Source organism: Crotalus tigris, unplaced genomic scaffold, assembly GCF_016545835.1.
Source record: "Crotalus tigris isolate CLP2741 ecotype Arizona unplaced genomic scaffold, ASM1654583v1 scf7180000023713.2527936, whole genome shotgun sequence".
Lineage (NCBI taxonomy): Eukaryota > Metazoa > Chordata > Lepidosauria > Squamata > Viperidae > Crotalus > Crotalus tigris.
Genome location: NW_024100135.1, coordinates 1,185,050 through 1,202,961, shown reverse-complemented (window position 1 = coordinate 1,202,961; position 17,912 = coordinate 1,185,050).

Sequence of the window (17,912 nt, the reverse complement as noted above, 5' to 3'; positions counted from 1 at the left end):
CTTTCACAGGATTGAAACACACAGTATGAAAATTAAGATGGCAGTTGCTGGATCCACAGGATGGCATCTGCCAGGATGTTCCTAGGATGTGACCCAAACTATCAAATCAAATTTTGAGGTGTTTCTTTCTTGACTCCTCTTCATGGAATCTTTACTTAATCTAAGTTTAACTGATAATCTTTATATCACTGCATCAGTCAGATGCATACCATGAAAGGAAGGGGGAGAGAGGTATTGAAATTATTGAATAGTATTTATAGACACATATGGCCTTGGAAATATTTTTTCTAAAAAGTACATACTAACCTTGATTCAGTTAAGCAGCCTTTCATTTACAAATCTGCAACCTCCTCACTATCCCTGACCTTGACAAGTTATGGGTGGTTGAGCTTTTGTTCAATTATATATAGATCTGTTGTCCAGAAACCAATAAATCCCACTTGATAAATCTTCAATAACAATCCCTTTAAATTGTTCTGTCAATGAAAGAGCCTGAGAGAGAGAGAGAGAGAGAGAGAGAGAGAGAGAGAGAGAGAGAGAGAGAGAGAAGCTCTGGTTTGACAATTGAAATAGATTTGTCAGGTAAAGTTCCATTTGTTATTTGACTCTCACTAGGAGAAGAAATGAAAGACCAGTTATCATTTCTATAGATGAAGGAGAATATATTCAGAAAAATACTCCTCTGCTACTAATGAAAAATAGCCATATTTGTCAGTGTGTGGGAAGAAGTCCCTGGGCTCTAGGTTTTTCTGTGCCTGCCAAAGCACAGCTATTGCCTTCTCACAGATTTCTGGCTTTAATTTATTCCTTCATCTATTATAAAGAGACTACCTCAAGACTCCACAGTCATGTTAAATACCTCACCAGAATATGACTTTTAAGCAACAGCTAGAGATCTTCAGTGATCTTCAACCATAGATTAACAATCTCAGAAAGTTTTTATTTAAAGAAATTCTATGGCTCAAGGGTCAGTGGGAAAGCGAGAAGTGGCATCCTTCCAGATGTTTGACAAATCTGAAACTGAGTCTTGCACTAATCAATATACTGATCACCATGCCTATTTCTACCCTTTTCAATTTTTTCTGAACCCAGAGATTGCAGAAAGAGATTACAACAAGAAATTTTAACAAGCATTCCATTATGCCTATCCTTACTTTGTGGCGGGCAGGCACTACTGTCTATGTTCTTGGCAATACAGAGCCAAACTCTACAAACCTTTTCAGCAGAAGGCTGTATTTCACCTTTGATTGACAGGCAAGCAGCATGCTCTAAAAGGCAAACAGAGTCAGGACAAGAAAGCAGATGAACCCAGAGGAAAAACAATGTGGTATTTAATTTAAAAATATTTGCAAATTATAAACAATTCATGTATACATTATTTCATTAGAGTTGATATGATTAGTTCTCATGCATATAATAATATTTTTCTTCTATCCATGTATATTTCATTAAAATTTGTAAAGAAAGGCTTTGGGGGCAAGAGGAGATGAATTATTATATAATCACAAATTGTTTGCCTCTGATTTGGAAAGTCAGAGGATCTCACTTGCACATTTGTGCTTTTGATTGCAGCCTATTAAAGACTTTGCCATCTATCCTCCCTCCATTCCCACCATCTACAAAGAAAGTAGAGAAAAGGTAATGAAGACAGCCTCTCTGAGAGTGACCTGTTTTGTTTCCTAAAGGTTATGATGGGGCATACTCCTAAGCCTAAATATTTTTTTCTTCTCTTCTGACCACACCCAATGTTACAATCTTTTTCTGCCACAGTGATTATGCAAATCACTGTACTTGTTATGCAAGACATTATCTGATTACCATTTGGGACTTCCCTGCCAGTTTCCTGATTGATTTTGCTTGTCAAAAGCCAGTGGAGAAGATCGCAAATGGCAATCATGTGACTTAGGACATTGTAACCATTGTAAGTGCACGACAGTTGCCAATTGTCAAGTGCCCAAATCACAATCTTGTGACAATGGAAACACTGTGATGGTCATAAATGTGAGGTCTGGTCATAAGTCACTTTCTTCAGTATTGTCATAACATAGAATAGTCACTAAATGAAATGTCACAAGGACTAGTTTTAAATGATCCTGAGAAACCTGAATATAGCCCATAGCAGCTTAATTATACAGGGTTTTGTATTACAAATACCGATTCTATCATTTATACAATCACATCCTCAAGGACAAAACTGCATCTCAGAATAAGCAATTTGTCAGTTTTGTTTTTACAGAATTTCTCATCTTTTTGACACCTAGTTCAATTTGACCTACTATGTAAGAAAGAATTCAGCAGAAAAGTTGTAGAAGTTGAGCTTATGTGTTTAGGACTTTTATTCTAGGAAAATATAACTCTAAAGCTATATTTGTTGATGGAGATACCTATAGAATAAAGGCAGCACTTGGCTATGTGTTTCCTAATAAAATAGAGCTATTTAGCTGAAATATTAGTCGTATAGACATTCAGTAAGACTAGAAAACAAGATCACAAAAAAGTTATTTGAATAAGAGTAAGAGAAAAAAACCCCACAAGTTCTAATCAATTAACAAGATTCACAACATTTTAATCTGCTGCAAATCAAAGCAATTGTATGTGTTCCTAAAGAGGGAAAAACTGCCATTGTTCAATCTGGTTTTATTAGATTTTCATTCATTCATTCATATCTATCTAGCTTGTTGGCTTAACTAGGTCAGGCTGGGTCTCTTATTCCGCTTTTATTAATTTACAAATAACTCAAGATGTGAACATACCTAATGCTCCTCCCTCCTTCTATTTTCCCCCATTAACAACCTTAAGCTGAGAGAGTCTGACCTAAAGTCACCCAGCTGGCTTTCATGTCTAAGGCAGGGCTAAGTTTATGTGTTTTTATCCCTCACCATTAACCATGCCAATTGGGACTAAGGGCAGGAGTTCAGGACCCCCACACTGTGCACTAGGTTTGTCTGGGGCAGTGACATCCCATTCAGAATGAAATGTAGGAGGTTCCTGAAACCAAGAAGCCCCAAAACTCAGAGCTATTCAGTCTTCCCTGAGTTTTGCTGAAAGTCTGTTGTTCCCGATCCAGACCTCACAGCCTCTACATCACTCAGCAACCTGGGATAGCAATGTAAAGTTGGTTCTCACTGGCATATTGATGATGTAATATGTCACCTTAAATCACTGGATGACTTCATCCAGTAGATATTAAATGGGAGGGGAATATTTACAGCACCCTGTGGTACCCTCCAAAGAAGGGATCATGAATGTACCGCTGCACACACACTCACCCATCCACACTGTCTGGAATCAAGCTCAAAGGAAAGAGAAGAACCAACACAACACTGTGCTACCCACCCTAGATTCCAGGAACTGGTTATCATGATTTATAGTAACAAATGCTGTTGAGAGGTCAAGAAGGGCAAGAATTGATGCACCACCCCATCTCACTCCTGCTAGAGGTCAATGCCTCCTTAGTCCCATACTCAAGCTTGAACCCTGCCTGGAAGGAGCCCAGATAATCCATTTCATTTAAGGCATTCTGAAGATTCAGTGTGACCACCTTCCTTAAAAAGGGAAGCTTGGAAATTATCCAAGATTGTTTAGTGATGACCACTTGAGAAAGGGGTGAATCAATACCTCCTTAAGACATGGTAGGATCACCCCCTCTCTCAAAAAAGAACTGAGTGAGAAAGTTATCCTGATCAATTTCTCCACAAGTCACTACACTGGTTAAATGTTTAAAGTTCAGTCAGAGTAACCTCTTCAAGGAAAAGTTATGCTTCTTAGAAAGAGATGGAGCTATGCTGAATCTCTATTCCATAAAAGCCTGGCTTACACAGTGTTATGCCTGTTGACTTAGTGTCAGTTTGTTATAGTGGCTAAACTGGAAATCTCTGGCTGGGTGACTTTAGATCTATCACTTTTTCTCAGCCCAGCCCAGTTCAGAGGACTGTTATTGTGGAGAAACTAAGAGGAGGAAATGCTAGGTGGTGTACAAAAAAAGTGGGGGATATAAATCAAATCAACAAATACATGTAATTATTCAAGAGTGGGCCTTTGGCTAAATGCAAATTCAGCTTACAAATGGCTACCCAGCAAAGGCCATTTGTAAACTGAATTTGCATTTGGCATGCTTGCAGATATAGTTAGACCCAGCAAAGGCCCACCATACAGTGGGGAGGGGGGTGTTGCATGGGGGTGATAGGAATTTCCAGTCATTATTGTTTCTGGTTCATTTGCACATCCTTGAGACTGTAAACAAAACTGCAGAACCTGAGACCCCGAAAACGCTGAAATGTTCCTTTGAGAGCTTCAAATGCTGCTGCCAAATGTTAATGTTTAATATTTGGGGAAATGAAATGCTCCAAAACTAAATAAGGTAAACGTAATATCTCATTTGAGTAAAACTCAGCATCTGGTACATTCCCAGATGCAGCCATGTGCTATTCTTACCAATAGTAGAAATGGTTTTCCATTGCTTTTTCTGGGGTACTCTTTGCATTTCTAAACCTACCATACAGTTCTAATTGTTCCTGGTGGTCTAGCATGCAAATACTGATAAGAACCAACCCCTCACCTTTTTTGAGATCTGTCAAAAATCTAGGCAGCTAGATGCTTGTTTATTATTATTAAATTATTATATATCTATGAAATAATCACAAGTATTTAATTTAAATCTAATTTTATTTTCACTGGGCCCTATTTTTTAAGGTATTCATATACCTTCAAGTACTCTATAACTATTTTTGAAAGTTCACCTTAACACTACATCCTAACTCTTAACAACAACAACAAAAGCTTTTTTAAAAGTGAAAATACTTTTCCCCCTTGTGGCAAATTTTGGTAAGCACCCCAAAACCTTGGTTAGCATGCATAAACATTTTTGAAATGTTGAAGACATTGCTAAAAAAGTTGCCATTAGGTGTTGGAGGTTGCACAGTGATAAATGGACACTATGGTAGGAGTTGTTACCAATTACATCATTCAATAACCAAATGGTAAGCTTATTATAAGATTACTCCCATCATTCTTGCAAGGACTTCTCTTCTTTCCATCTTTCCATTGTTTTTGGGAGAGACAGATGGAAATGTTTTGGAACAATGAACTACAATCAATCATTATTATTTTTTTTTTTTGGAGCTGACTATAGGTCTGAGTGGGGTTCCTTCCTTGTGTATCTTGGGAACACTTTGAAACCCAAGCTCTAGAAAAATCGGATCACAAACCCAAACTCTGGCTCAGATACGTAGACGACACCTTCATAATCTGGCCACATGGGAAAGAAAAACTGGACAACTTCCTCACACACCTCAACAGCCTACACCCCAAAATACAGTTCACCATGGAAACAGAAGCTAACAACCAACTTCCCTTCCTGGATGTCTTAGTCTACAAGAAATCCAATGGCTCCCTAGGACACACCATCTACCAGAAGAAAACACACACAAACCGCTATCTGCACGCTCTCTCACACCACCACCCAGCACAGATCAACTCTGTAGCCAAGACACTCATCTCCAGAACAAAATGCTTAGCTGACGAACAACACCTAAAAACCGAACTACACACTCTCACCAATGTACTAACATCCAATGGATTCCAAAGAAATAAGATTACAAACCTAATCCAAAAAGAAACCCCCACTAAAATCCAAGACGAAGAACAAGAAAACGGCAAAGCCCTCCTCCCATACATAAAAGGCACCACAGACAGAATCAGTAAGATCCTCCATAAACACAACATCAAAACAGCATTCTGCACAAACAGAAAAATATCCACCATCCTTAGAAACCCCAAAGATAAAATTGAATTAGAAAATCAAGGAGTATACGAAATCCCATGCACCACTTGTCCCACCACATACATCGGACAAACCAACAGAAGAATAAGTGCACGCATTGAAGAACATAAGAACTCAGTCAAAAAAGAGGAACCAACATCTTCCCTGGTCCAACACCTTAAAGCCACAGGACATGAAATTGACTTTAAAAATACCAGAACCATTGCCAAAAGTGAACATTTTAATAACAGAATAATCAGAGAAGCCATCGAGATAGAAAAACGCCCACACAGCATGAACAAGCGAGATGATACCTCCCGCCTACCAGCCATTTGGAAACCCGCCTTATTGACAAACGACTCCCTAACACAAAAAATGATACCAGACCCACACTCACAAAAACCACACAGGATGTCACCACCATACATCCATGCAAAAAGCAAACCCAAAGCCACACCGATGATGAGGCACGACCACAAACCAGAAGCCAGACCAGAGCTGCATCATTAGCCACTTTAAAGCCCTCCAATCCATACATGAAGCAAACTGACACCCTCCATGAAAATGAGGCACGACCACAAACGCAAAGCCAAAAGATAGCAAGGCAGCCCAAAATCTTAAACCCCTCTGCAACTCAGACTAACCTGAGCACAACCAAACAGAACACTCCCCCAGCCAATCAGAGCACAACCAACCCCCCAGCCAATCAGAGCACAGCCAACCCCCCAGCCAATCAGAGTACAGCCACGCCCCTAACCAATCAGAACACACCTCCACCCAATCAGAACACAGCCAAGCTCCCACCCAATCAGTTCATACCCCCACTGGCAGTTAAAAGGAAGAAACAGCTAAGACCACACATTGCTGCTCGAAGCACGAAGCTGAAAACACCAGCCTGAAGATGACGAATGGGACTTCGTCGAAACGTCGCCAAGACACTTCCAATTTTACGCGGGAGAAAACCCGAACAACCCCTATATATATATATAGACCTATATATAATATAGACCTATATATATATATATATATATATATATATATATATATAGATATACATATCATACATATATATATATATAAATATATATATATATATATATATATATATACATATATATAATATATATATATATATATATATATTATATATATATATATATTATATAACAAAGACCTACATATATAGGTCTTGGACCGGCTCATGGACCGGTGACGCGGTCCATGAGCCGGCTGCAGATGCCGGCAAAACCCATTTAAGTCATCATTGTTTACTGGCTCCTTAGCCCTGATGATGTTTGGAGTTTCCAAACGAAAGCTTGGCAGCTTTTAGTAAAGTATATTTTTATATTTATACTCTCCTGGTGTTCGTATTTTATTTGTACCACAGACATGCCCAGGAGTCGTATTTTTATGCAAATTTTCCAGCATTATGACAGAGCAGCTTTGCTTCTAGCCAGAAAATGGGAGAAATTGACATGCCGTATTTCAGCAAGCTATCGTAAAATAGCGTTCCTACACTCCTGCATCCGAGAAAACCTGCCACTTAAATCATTGAGGAAGAAACCCATAATTGACTCCATCGAATGCCAACAAGCCATCCACCAATTTCAACGCAAGACTACACGGGCCCTCATTAACGACCAACATAGGCGAGTCGGAGCGTTGAAACAATGGGTCCAAGACTGCCAAAGGCAATGTGAGGCCATGTTATCGAGACATCACCTCCAAGAATTGATTCACCATATTGAGACAATGGAGAAGAAAACGAGACAAGAAACAGCAACACGTCTCAGTCACAAGATGAACGCATTACGTAAGTTAAAATATAGTAACAGCTATATGGGTGGACTGGTCTGTAACCTCTCTTCTAAAATACTTACCCATTCACAACTCACCTTGCTGCAGCGTGATATAGGCCATAACCTGATGGACGCTAGTGCTTTAGATTTCATAGCGGCCCTAGAGCCAGCTATGTACAACATAGGGGGGGATGAAGATACTAAGAGTTTGATAAGACAACAGGTCACTGGGCTGCTTACAAGCCATAGATACCATCACGTGCTATCTAGGGATGAAACCCAAGCCCTTCGGCAACTTAAAAGAGATGATAGCATTGTTATACTCCCAGCAGATAAAGGGAGGATGACCGTTGTCATGGACAAGACGCTGTATACCACCAAGTCGCTCGAACTCCTCAATGATAGAACAGCCTATAGGATAGTTGAGAAGGATCCCTCAGTTACCCTTAGGAATAAAATCAACAAACTGCTTAATAATCTCAAATGCAGTAAGAAAATCGGAGATGATACCCTAAAGAAGATACGCCCCCGTGACACGGCGCTCGCTAGATTTTACGGGCTCCCAAAAATCCACAAGGAAGGCACCCCACTTCGCCCTATCGTTGTCATTTATAGGTACCCCTACATCGGAATTAGCGAAGTGGCTTAGCACTCGTCTGGGCCACCTTGTGGAAGGCAGCCCCACAACGGTCAATTCTGCAGAAGAATTCCTCAACAGAATTAAGACCCTTAGGGTGGAGGATGATGAGAGGATGGTATCGTTCGACGTTACCTCCCTCTTCACCTCCATCCCCCAGGACTTAGCTATTTCAGCCCTGGGAGAGCGCTTGAGGAATACAGAAGGGAGCCACCACCAGGACTCCCTTCAGACAGATGACCTCCTGCGATTAGTGGAAATATGTCTTACCACCTATTTCACCTTCCAGGGTACCATCTTCGAACAAGTTAAAGGGACACCTATGGGCTCCCCCATTTCTAGCACTATAGCGGAAATAGTACTCCAACAGCTAGAACACAGGGCTATGGCCTTATATCAACCCAAATTTTGGGTTCGGTACGTGGATGACACGTTTGCGGTTGTTAAAAAACAACATGTAGCTACCTTTATGAGAGTACTAACTCGATCTGCTCCGACATCCAGTTTACAGTGGAGGAAGAAAAACAAGGTCACCTAGCCTTCCTGGACGTGTCAATATACCGCCAGTTGGATGGGACGTTACTTACAGGGGTGTTTCGTAAACCCACCCACACGGACAGAATACTCCACTATAGGAGCAACCACCCCGTATCTCATAAAGCTAGCTGCATTAAAGCATTGTTTAAGCGCGTGGACTCCCACTGCAGCACTGAGGAGTTTAAAAAGAAAGAAAGGCAATACCTTTTCCGGATTTGTCAACGTAATGGGTATCCTTTGAGGTTTATCAGACAGTACGGTCTTACACCCCAGTCCCGGAACAACCAAAAGAGAGAGGAACCATTATTACAAAGAATGCGTGTTTCCTTGCCATATATTAATAATGTCTCGGAAGCAACAGCCAGACTGCTGGCCCCCCATGGAATAGAAGTGGCCCACAGACCCAATCAGACATTACGGTCCAAAGTCGTTCGCCCCAAGGACCCACTCCCTGCCATGGATAGATCAGCAGTAATCTATAAAATCAATTGCAAGAACTGCGATGGCAACTATGTGGGTGAAACAGCTAAGCGTTTAAGATCTCGCTTGCATGAACATCAGTTAGCTATAAGAAGGGGCGAGCAGCATTCTCAATTGTGGATGCATATGGCACAACATGGCCACCAGTTTGACTTTGTGAACGTTCACGTTATGTCTGAGGATGCCACTAAGGGAGGCCGGCTATTGAAAGAGGCGTGGTATTCCAACAAAGATGTGGTTAATCGTCACATTGACTTACATCCAGCGCAACAAGCATTGAGGAAATGGGATTTTAAACACCATGCCAATCATTATAAGCGGTCTGAGCAATGCTTGTACAGCTGTAAACGTGACGAGATACCTGGCCCCCATCCTGAACAGATAGATGGAGCTTTGGCCAACCCTCCACACTCCAGGGGCACCCCCGTTTCGCCCGATCAACACCAATACCGCTCTAATGAACGTCTGAGGAGGCTACCTCTGTCAAACACACGTAATCATCCACCGATGGAAGACCTCCCCCTTCCCCAATATCACCACGATAGACCCCCACCCCCAGAACTTAACAACAACTGTGGAAAGTGTGGAAGATCTAGCATGAGGAGTCTGTAGCCTGATGCTGTGGGTAGGGGGGAGAAGAAGAACGAAAGCACGGCTCGATTGCCTAGGGATACGGTGAAAGGGAGAGACACGGAGTTCTGCCTGGACTCCCTGCAGACAAGGAATACCCCCACCAACAATATAGCCCCCCCCCCCGGGACGAACACTTTGAAGTTCCTCCAAAGACGAGCACAGGAGAGGAGAGTGAGAATGCGGGGAATCAGAATGCAGAGACCTGGAGACCTGGTGTCTGCCTGAATACCGTTCCTATCAACAATGGGGAAGAGTATGTGATAGGGAGGAGGGGGGATGATGAATTGAGAGACGGGGTAAGCACCCGATCACGCAGCAAACAAATGGAACGGTGGAGAACTGTCGACACGAAGATTGCCAGGATGGAGGAGGAGGGCACAGACCCCCAAATATGCAACACCCGTATGAAAGTTACTCATGACAGTGGAAGAGTGAGAAGAAAGGGTGTGGAGCAGGGATTGAGAAAAGCGTGTGTGTGGGGAGCGTCTGTGAGCCCAGGGAAGCTTGTAACACTGATAGAGGAGAAACAGATGCCCCCAGGGTGGAAAATGAAAACAAAAAGGGGAGGAGGGTCAGTACTATGGAAGGAAATAAGGATAAAGGGGTGGTGGAGGAGATGAATGCCAGTAATGAGATAGTGGAAGGAACGATCCGGAAGAACCATAGAAGGAAGCGTAAGGAGAGTAATAAAGAAACATCTGGAACACTAATTAACCGGCCGGGACCGGTGACGCGGTCCATGAGCCGGGTGCAGATGCCGGCAAAACCCATTTAAGTCATCATTGTTTACTGGCTCCTTAGCCCTGATGATGTTTGGAGTTTCCAAACGAAAGCTTGGCAGCTTTTAGTAAAGTATATTTTTATATTTATACTCTCCTGGTGTTCGTATTTTATTTGTACCACAGACATGCCCAGGAGTCGTATTTTTATGCAAATTTTCCAGCATTATGACAGAGCAGCTTTGCTTCTAGCCAGAAAATGGGAGAAATTGACATGCCGTATTTCAGCAAGCTATCGTAAAATAGCGTTCCTACACTCCTGCATCCGAGAAAACCTGCCACTTAAATCATTGAGGAAGAAACCCATAATTGACTCCATCGAATGCCAACAAGCCATCCACCAATTTCAACGCAAGACTACACGGGCCCTCATTAACGACCAACATAGGCGAGTCGGAGCGTTGAAACAATGGGTCCAAGACTGCCAAAGGCAATGTGAGGCCATGTTATCGAGACATCACTTCCAAGAATTGACTCACCATATTGAGACGATGGAGAAGAAAACGAGACAAGAAACAGCAACACGTCTCAGTCACAAGATGAACGCATTACGTAAGTTAAAATATAGTAACAGCTATATGGGTGGACTGGTCTGTAACCTCTCTTCTAAAATACTTACCCATTCACAACTCACCTTGCTGCAGCGTGATATAGGCCATAACCTGATGGACGCTAGTGCTTTAGATTTCATAGCGGCCCTAGAGCCAGCTTTGTATAACATAGGGGGGGATGAAGATACTAAGAGTTTGATAAGACAACAGGTCACTGGGCTGCTTACAAGCCATAGATACCATCACGTGCTATCTAGGGATGAAACCCAAGCCCTTCGGCAACTTAAAAGAGATGATAGCATTGTTATACTCCCAGCAGATAAAGGGAGGATGACCGTTGTCATGGACAAGACGCTGTATACCACCAAGGCGCTCGAATTCCTCAATGATAGAACAGCCTATAGGATAGTTGAGAAGGATCCCTCAGTTACCCTTAGGAATAAAATCAACAAACTGCTTAATAATCTCAAACGCAGTAAGAAAATCGGAGATGATACCCTAAAGAAGATACGCCCCCGTGACACGGCGCTCGCTAGATTTTACGGGCTCCCAAAAATCCACAAGGAAGGCACCCCACTTCGCCCTATCGTGTCATTTATAGGTACCCTTACATCGGGATTAGCGAAGTGGCTTAGCACTTGTCTGGGCCACCTTGTGGAAGGCAGCCCCACAACGGTCAATTCTGCAGAAGAATTCCTCAACAGAATTAAGACCCTTAGGGTGGAGGATGATGAGAGGATGGTATCGTTCGACGTTACCTCCCTCTTCACCTCCATCCCCCAGGACTTAGCTATTTCAGCCCTGGGAGAGCGCTTGAGGAATACAGAAGGGAGCCACCACCAGGACTCCCTCCAGACAGATGACCTCCTGCGATTAGTGGAAATATGTCTTACCACCTATTTCACCTTCCAGGGTACCATCTTCGAACAAGTTAAAGGGACACCTATGGGCTCCCCCATTTCTAGCACTATAGCGGAAATAGTACTCCAACAGCTAGAACACAGGGCTATGGCCTTATACCAACCCAAATTTTGGGTTCGGTACGTGGATGACACGTTTGCGGTTGTTAAAAAACAACATGTAGCTACCTTTATGAGAGTACTTAACTCGATCTGCTCCGACATCCAGTTTACAGTGGAGGAAGAAAAACAAGGTCACCTAGCCTTCCTGGACGTGTCAATATACCGCCAGTTGGATGGGATGGTGTTTCGTAAACCCACCCACACGGACAGAATACTCCACTATAGGAGCAACCACCCCGTATCTCATAAAGCTAGCTGCATTAAAGCATTGTTTAAGCGCGTGGACTCCCACTGCAGCACTGAGGAGTTTAAGAAGAAAGAAAGGCAATACCTTTTCCGGATTTGTCAACGTAATGGGTATCCTTTGAGGTTTATCAGACAGTACGGTCTTACACCCCAGTCCCGGAACAACCAAAAGAGAGAGGAACCATCATTACAAAGAATGCGTGTTTCTTTGCCATATATTAATAACGTCTCGGAGGCAACAGCCAGACTGCTGGCCCCCCATGGAATAGAAGTGGCCCACAGACCCAATCAGACATTACGGTCCAAAGTCGTTCGCCCCAAGGACCCACTCCCTGCCATGGATAGATCAGCAGTAATCTATAAAATCAATTGCAAGAACTGCGATGGCAATTATGTGGGTGAAACAGCTAAGCGTTTAAGATCTCGCTTGCATGAACATCAGTTAGCTATAAGAAGGGGCGAGCAGCATTCTCAATTGTGGATGCATATGGCACAACATGGCCACCAGTTTGACTTTGTGAACGTTCACGTTATGTCTGAGGATGCCACTAAAGAGGCCGGCTATTGAAAGAGGCGTGGTATTCCAACAAAGATGCGGTTAATCGTCACATTGACTTACATCCAGTGCAACAAGCATTGAGGAAATGGGATTTTAAACACCATGCCAATCATTATAAGCGGTCTGAGCAATGCTTGTACAGCTGTAAACGTGACAAGATACCTGGCCCCCATCCTGAACAGATAGATGGAGCTTTCGCCAACCCTCCACACTCCAGGGGCACCCCCGTTTCGCCCGATCAACACCAATACCGCTCTAATGAACGTCTGAGGAGGCTACCTCTGTCAAACACACGTAATCATCCACCGATGGAAGACCTCCCCCTTCCCCAATATCACCACGATAGACCCCCACCCCCAGAACTTAACAACAACTGTGGAGAGTGTGGAAGATCCAGCATGAGGAGTCTGCAGCCTGATGCTGTGGGTAGGGGGGAGAAGAAGAACGAAAGCACGGCTCGATTGCCTAGGCATACGGTGAAAGGGAGAGACACGGAGTTCTGCCTGGACTCCCTGCAGACAAGGAATACCCCCACCAACAATATAGCCCCCCCGGGACGAACACTTTGAAGTTCCTCCAAAGACGAGCACAGGATAGGAGAGTGAGAATGCGGGGAATCAGAATGCAGAGACCTGGAGACCTGGTGTCCGCCTGAATACCGTTCCTATCAGCAATGGGGAAGAGCATGTGACAGGGAGGAGGGGGGATGATGAATTGAGAGACGGGGTAAGCACCCGATCACGCAGCAAACAAATGGAACGGTGGAGAACTGTCGACACGAAGATTGCCAGGATGGAGGAGGAGGGCACAGACCCCCAAATATGCAACACCCGTATGAAAGTTACTCATGACAGTGGAAGAGTGAGAAGAAAGGGTGTGGAGCAGGGATTGAGAAAAGCCTGTGTGTGGGGGAGCATCGGTGAGCCCAGGGAAGCTTGTAACACTGATAGAGGAGAAACAGATGCCCCCAGGGTGGAAAATGAAAACAAAAAGGGGAGGAGAGTCAGTACTATGGAAGGAAATAAGGATAAAGGGGTGGTGGAGGAGATGAATGCCAGTAATGAGATAGTGGAAGGAACGATCTGGAAGAACCATAGAAGGAAGCATAAGGAGAGTAATAAAGAAACATCTGGAACACTAATTAACCGGCCGGGACCGGTGACGCGGTCCATGAGCCGGGTGCAGATGCCGGCAAAACCCATTTAAGTCATCATTGTTTACTGGCTCCTTAGCCCTGATGATGTTTGGAGTTTCCAAACGAAAGCTTGGCAGCTTTTAGTAAAGTATATTTTTATATTTATACTCTCCTGGTGTTCGTATTTTATTTGTACCACAGACATGCCCAGGAGTCGTATTTTTATGCAAATTTTCCAGCATATATATATATATATATATATATATATATATATATATATATATATATATAGAATGGTGTATGTTACACCCTGTTGCCCAAGTATGGGAGAGAGAAATGTTTTGCCTTGTATCAGCTCAAACTAGAGCCATCCACAGGCAGAAGTCACAACTCTGACATCATATACATTTCTAAAATTTGGATTGCTAGCAAAGAATTAAGGGAGAACTGGAATAGCTATTTCGAACTCTTTCTGCTATTCCAGTTCTCCCTTAATTCTTTGCTAGCAATCCAAATTTTAGATGTCACAGTTGTGACTGCTGCCTGTGGATGGCTCTAGTTTGAGCTGATACAAGGCAAAAGATTTCTCTCTCCCATATTTGGGCAACAGGGTGTAACATACAGCATTCTAGATATATATATTCTTAAGAATATTAAAAATAAAAAGGTGATTCCTGGGTAAACTCATGTTTAGCTAGCAATAAATGCAAGAACACCAGGAAATTATAAAACTATAAAAAGTTTTAATAAATTTAAAACACCAAGCTTTTGCCAATGGATTGGCTGGGGCCCATGGCGATATCCATGAGCCAGGCGCAAAGAACGCCACAGCCATAAATAGCCTCTCCCATCGACTGGAAACCACCCTGACGATGCCGGCAGTTGCTGGCAAAAGCTTGATGTTTTAAATTTATTAAAACTTTTTATAGTTTTTTTTTTAATTAAAAAGTTTTTATTTTCCATTTATTCATACAAAATACAATTAAATTTCTAACCATTGGTACCGCCTGCCCATTCCCCCTAGGCTGCGTCCACCCTCTCTAATCCTTCCCCACATCCCTCCTCTTTCTCTCCTCCCCTCCTACTCTCTTCCCCTCCCCTTCTCCTCTAACCATCCTACTTCCTCCCTACTCCCTTCCTCCCCTCTCATCCCTCTCACACACATGAACGCAACATAGGGGAAATGCCCAAGCATTTACCATGACTATATTATCATTACCCACCCACCCACCCTCAACCCTCCCCCCCTTGCTTCCCAGAGCAGAGTACAGGGTTATTATTAAGAAAGTTAACAATAATAAAAGAAAAAAGAAAAAAGAAAAAAAGAGAAGAAAAAACATTATACTTAACCTTTAACTCCCCTTAAATTAAGTCATATAAACAAATCTCTACAACAGTTACTATAAAATTTACTCATAAAATAAATGAAACTTTATAGTCCCATATTTTTTCTGAATATAATCTATCCATCTTCTTCATACAATAATACATCTTTCTTGTGTATGATCCTTCAAATAAGCAGAAATTTTTGCCATTTCTGCAAAGTTAGAAACTTTAAATATCCATTCTTCTAAAGTAGGCAACGAGTCCTTCTTCCAATAGGAGTCTACTAATAACCTTGCTGCAGTTAATAAATTCAACATTAAAGTAGTTTCTTTGTCATTTAAATCCACTAAGATACCCAATAAGAATAATTGAGGGGTGAACTTTATCTTCCTTTTAAAAATCTTTTGAATGTTCCACCAAATCATAATCCAAAAAGCCTTTACCTTTTTACAATTCCACCAAACATGAAAATATGTCGCATCCATATTACCACATGTCCAACATTTGGGTTGTAAATTTGGATACATACAAGATAATTTTGGATGCTGATCTCCAAATTTACATCTTTTTTAAAAATAGGTATCATCTGAAACAAGAAAAGAAATTTTGGTAGAACATTCATTTTTACAGCTGAAATTCTCCCCAACAATGACAATTGCAGTTTTTTCCAGTCATTTAAATCCTTTTGCACTTTTGCCCATAGTAATTCATAATTATTTTTATACAATTTTCCATTTGAGGCAGTTAACTATACTCCCAGATATTTAACCTTTTTCACCATCTGAAAACTTTTTATAGTTTTAATAAAAGAGGAAGTGATCACCAGGAAATAAAACACCAAGGTTTTAATAAATAAAATCAAGCTTTCGATGGCTAGCATCTGCCATCATCGTCAGGATACAAGCTAGCTAGTGAGGAAACCTGCTTATAAGCATAGCCATACCTAAACTCTACGCATGGACCTTGTAACAGGTCCAAGCCGACTAGTCCTTACTTCACTTACAGCCTTCAGTGATTCTTTCTTATAGCTCTTACTTACATCCACCTAGCTTTCGATGGTTAGCACCTGCCATCATCCTCAGGATACAAGCTAGCTAGTGAGGAAACCTGCTTATAAGCATAGCCACACCTAAACTCTATGCATGGACCTTGTAACAGGTCCAAGCCAACTAATCCTTATTTCACTTACAGCCTTCAGTGATTCTTTCTTATAGCTTTTACTTACATCCATACAACCACCCACTTCCCCCCTCCCTTTAGTTCCTGAGTCATATAGGCAATGTGTGTTTCTCAAAGTTAAAGGGTCCTCTGCACTATTGAGTTGATTCTTCTTCCTGTGTTCCTCGGGATGTTTCTCTCCTCCACTCCTCCGGCACGCATCGTACTCATTTGCATTTCCATAATCGCAGTATTTCATGCCGGGGATTCCGTCTCGGTTCTCATTTTTTAGCGCCTTCAATCCTGTCACTCCTCCAATCCCCTCACAATCCTTGCCACCAATCTCATCCACACTTTTATTTCCCCCCACTGTTCCCAGTGTATCGCATCCTCCACACTCCTCCTTCGTGCCATCCGGTGCAACTCTCAACCGGATTGAAAGTTGCTCCTCGAAGCATGAAGCTGAAAACACCAACCTGAAGATGACGAATGGGATTTCGTCGAAACGTCGCCAAGACACTTCCAATTTTACGCGGGAAAAACCTGAATAACCAATGACACACACACACACACACACACACACACACACACACACACAGATATATATATATATATATATATATATATATATATATATATATATATTATATATATATGTATATCCTTAATGGTTATAAAAATATGAATCCCGGGCATATTTGTTCAATGATGCAATCTTTGATCTCCGGGAAGAGTATACTCCAGTTATTTATTGTTAAAACAACATTTAAAACAATAAAAACAGTTATATACAAGATTAAAACAACTTAGCTTTCGCTGGTCCTCTGCCAGCGTCCTCAGAGTGGGGCTTAGGGGGTGGGAAGTTCTTTTTATCCCCTTGCTGATCCAATTGCCTACTCATTGCCCTCGTGACAGGGCCACTCTTCCTGATTGCCTGTGACTGCCTTAACTGTTCTGCCCTCTCTTTTTTGCACTCTAACATTGTATTTTTCTGCTCCGTCATCCTTGTGCTCCGTCAAGACACTCATCTCCAGAACAAAACGCTTAGCTGATGAACAACACCTAAAAACCAAACTACACACTCTCACCAATGTACTAACATCCAATGGATTCCAAAGAAATAAGATTACAAACCTAATCCAAAAAGAAACCCCCACTAAAATCCAAGACAAAGAACAAGAAAATGGCAAAGCCCTCCTCCCATACATAAAAGGCACCACAGACAGAATCAGTAAGATCCTCCATAAACACAACATCAAAACAGCATTCTGCACAAACAGAAAAATATC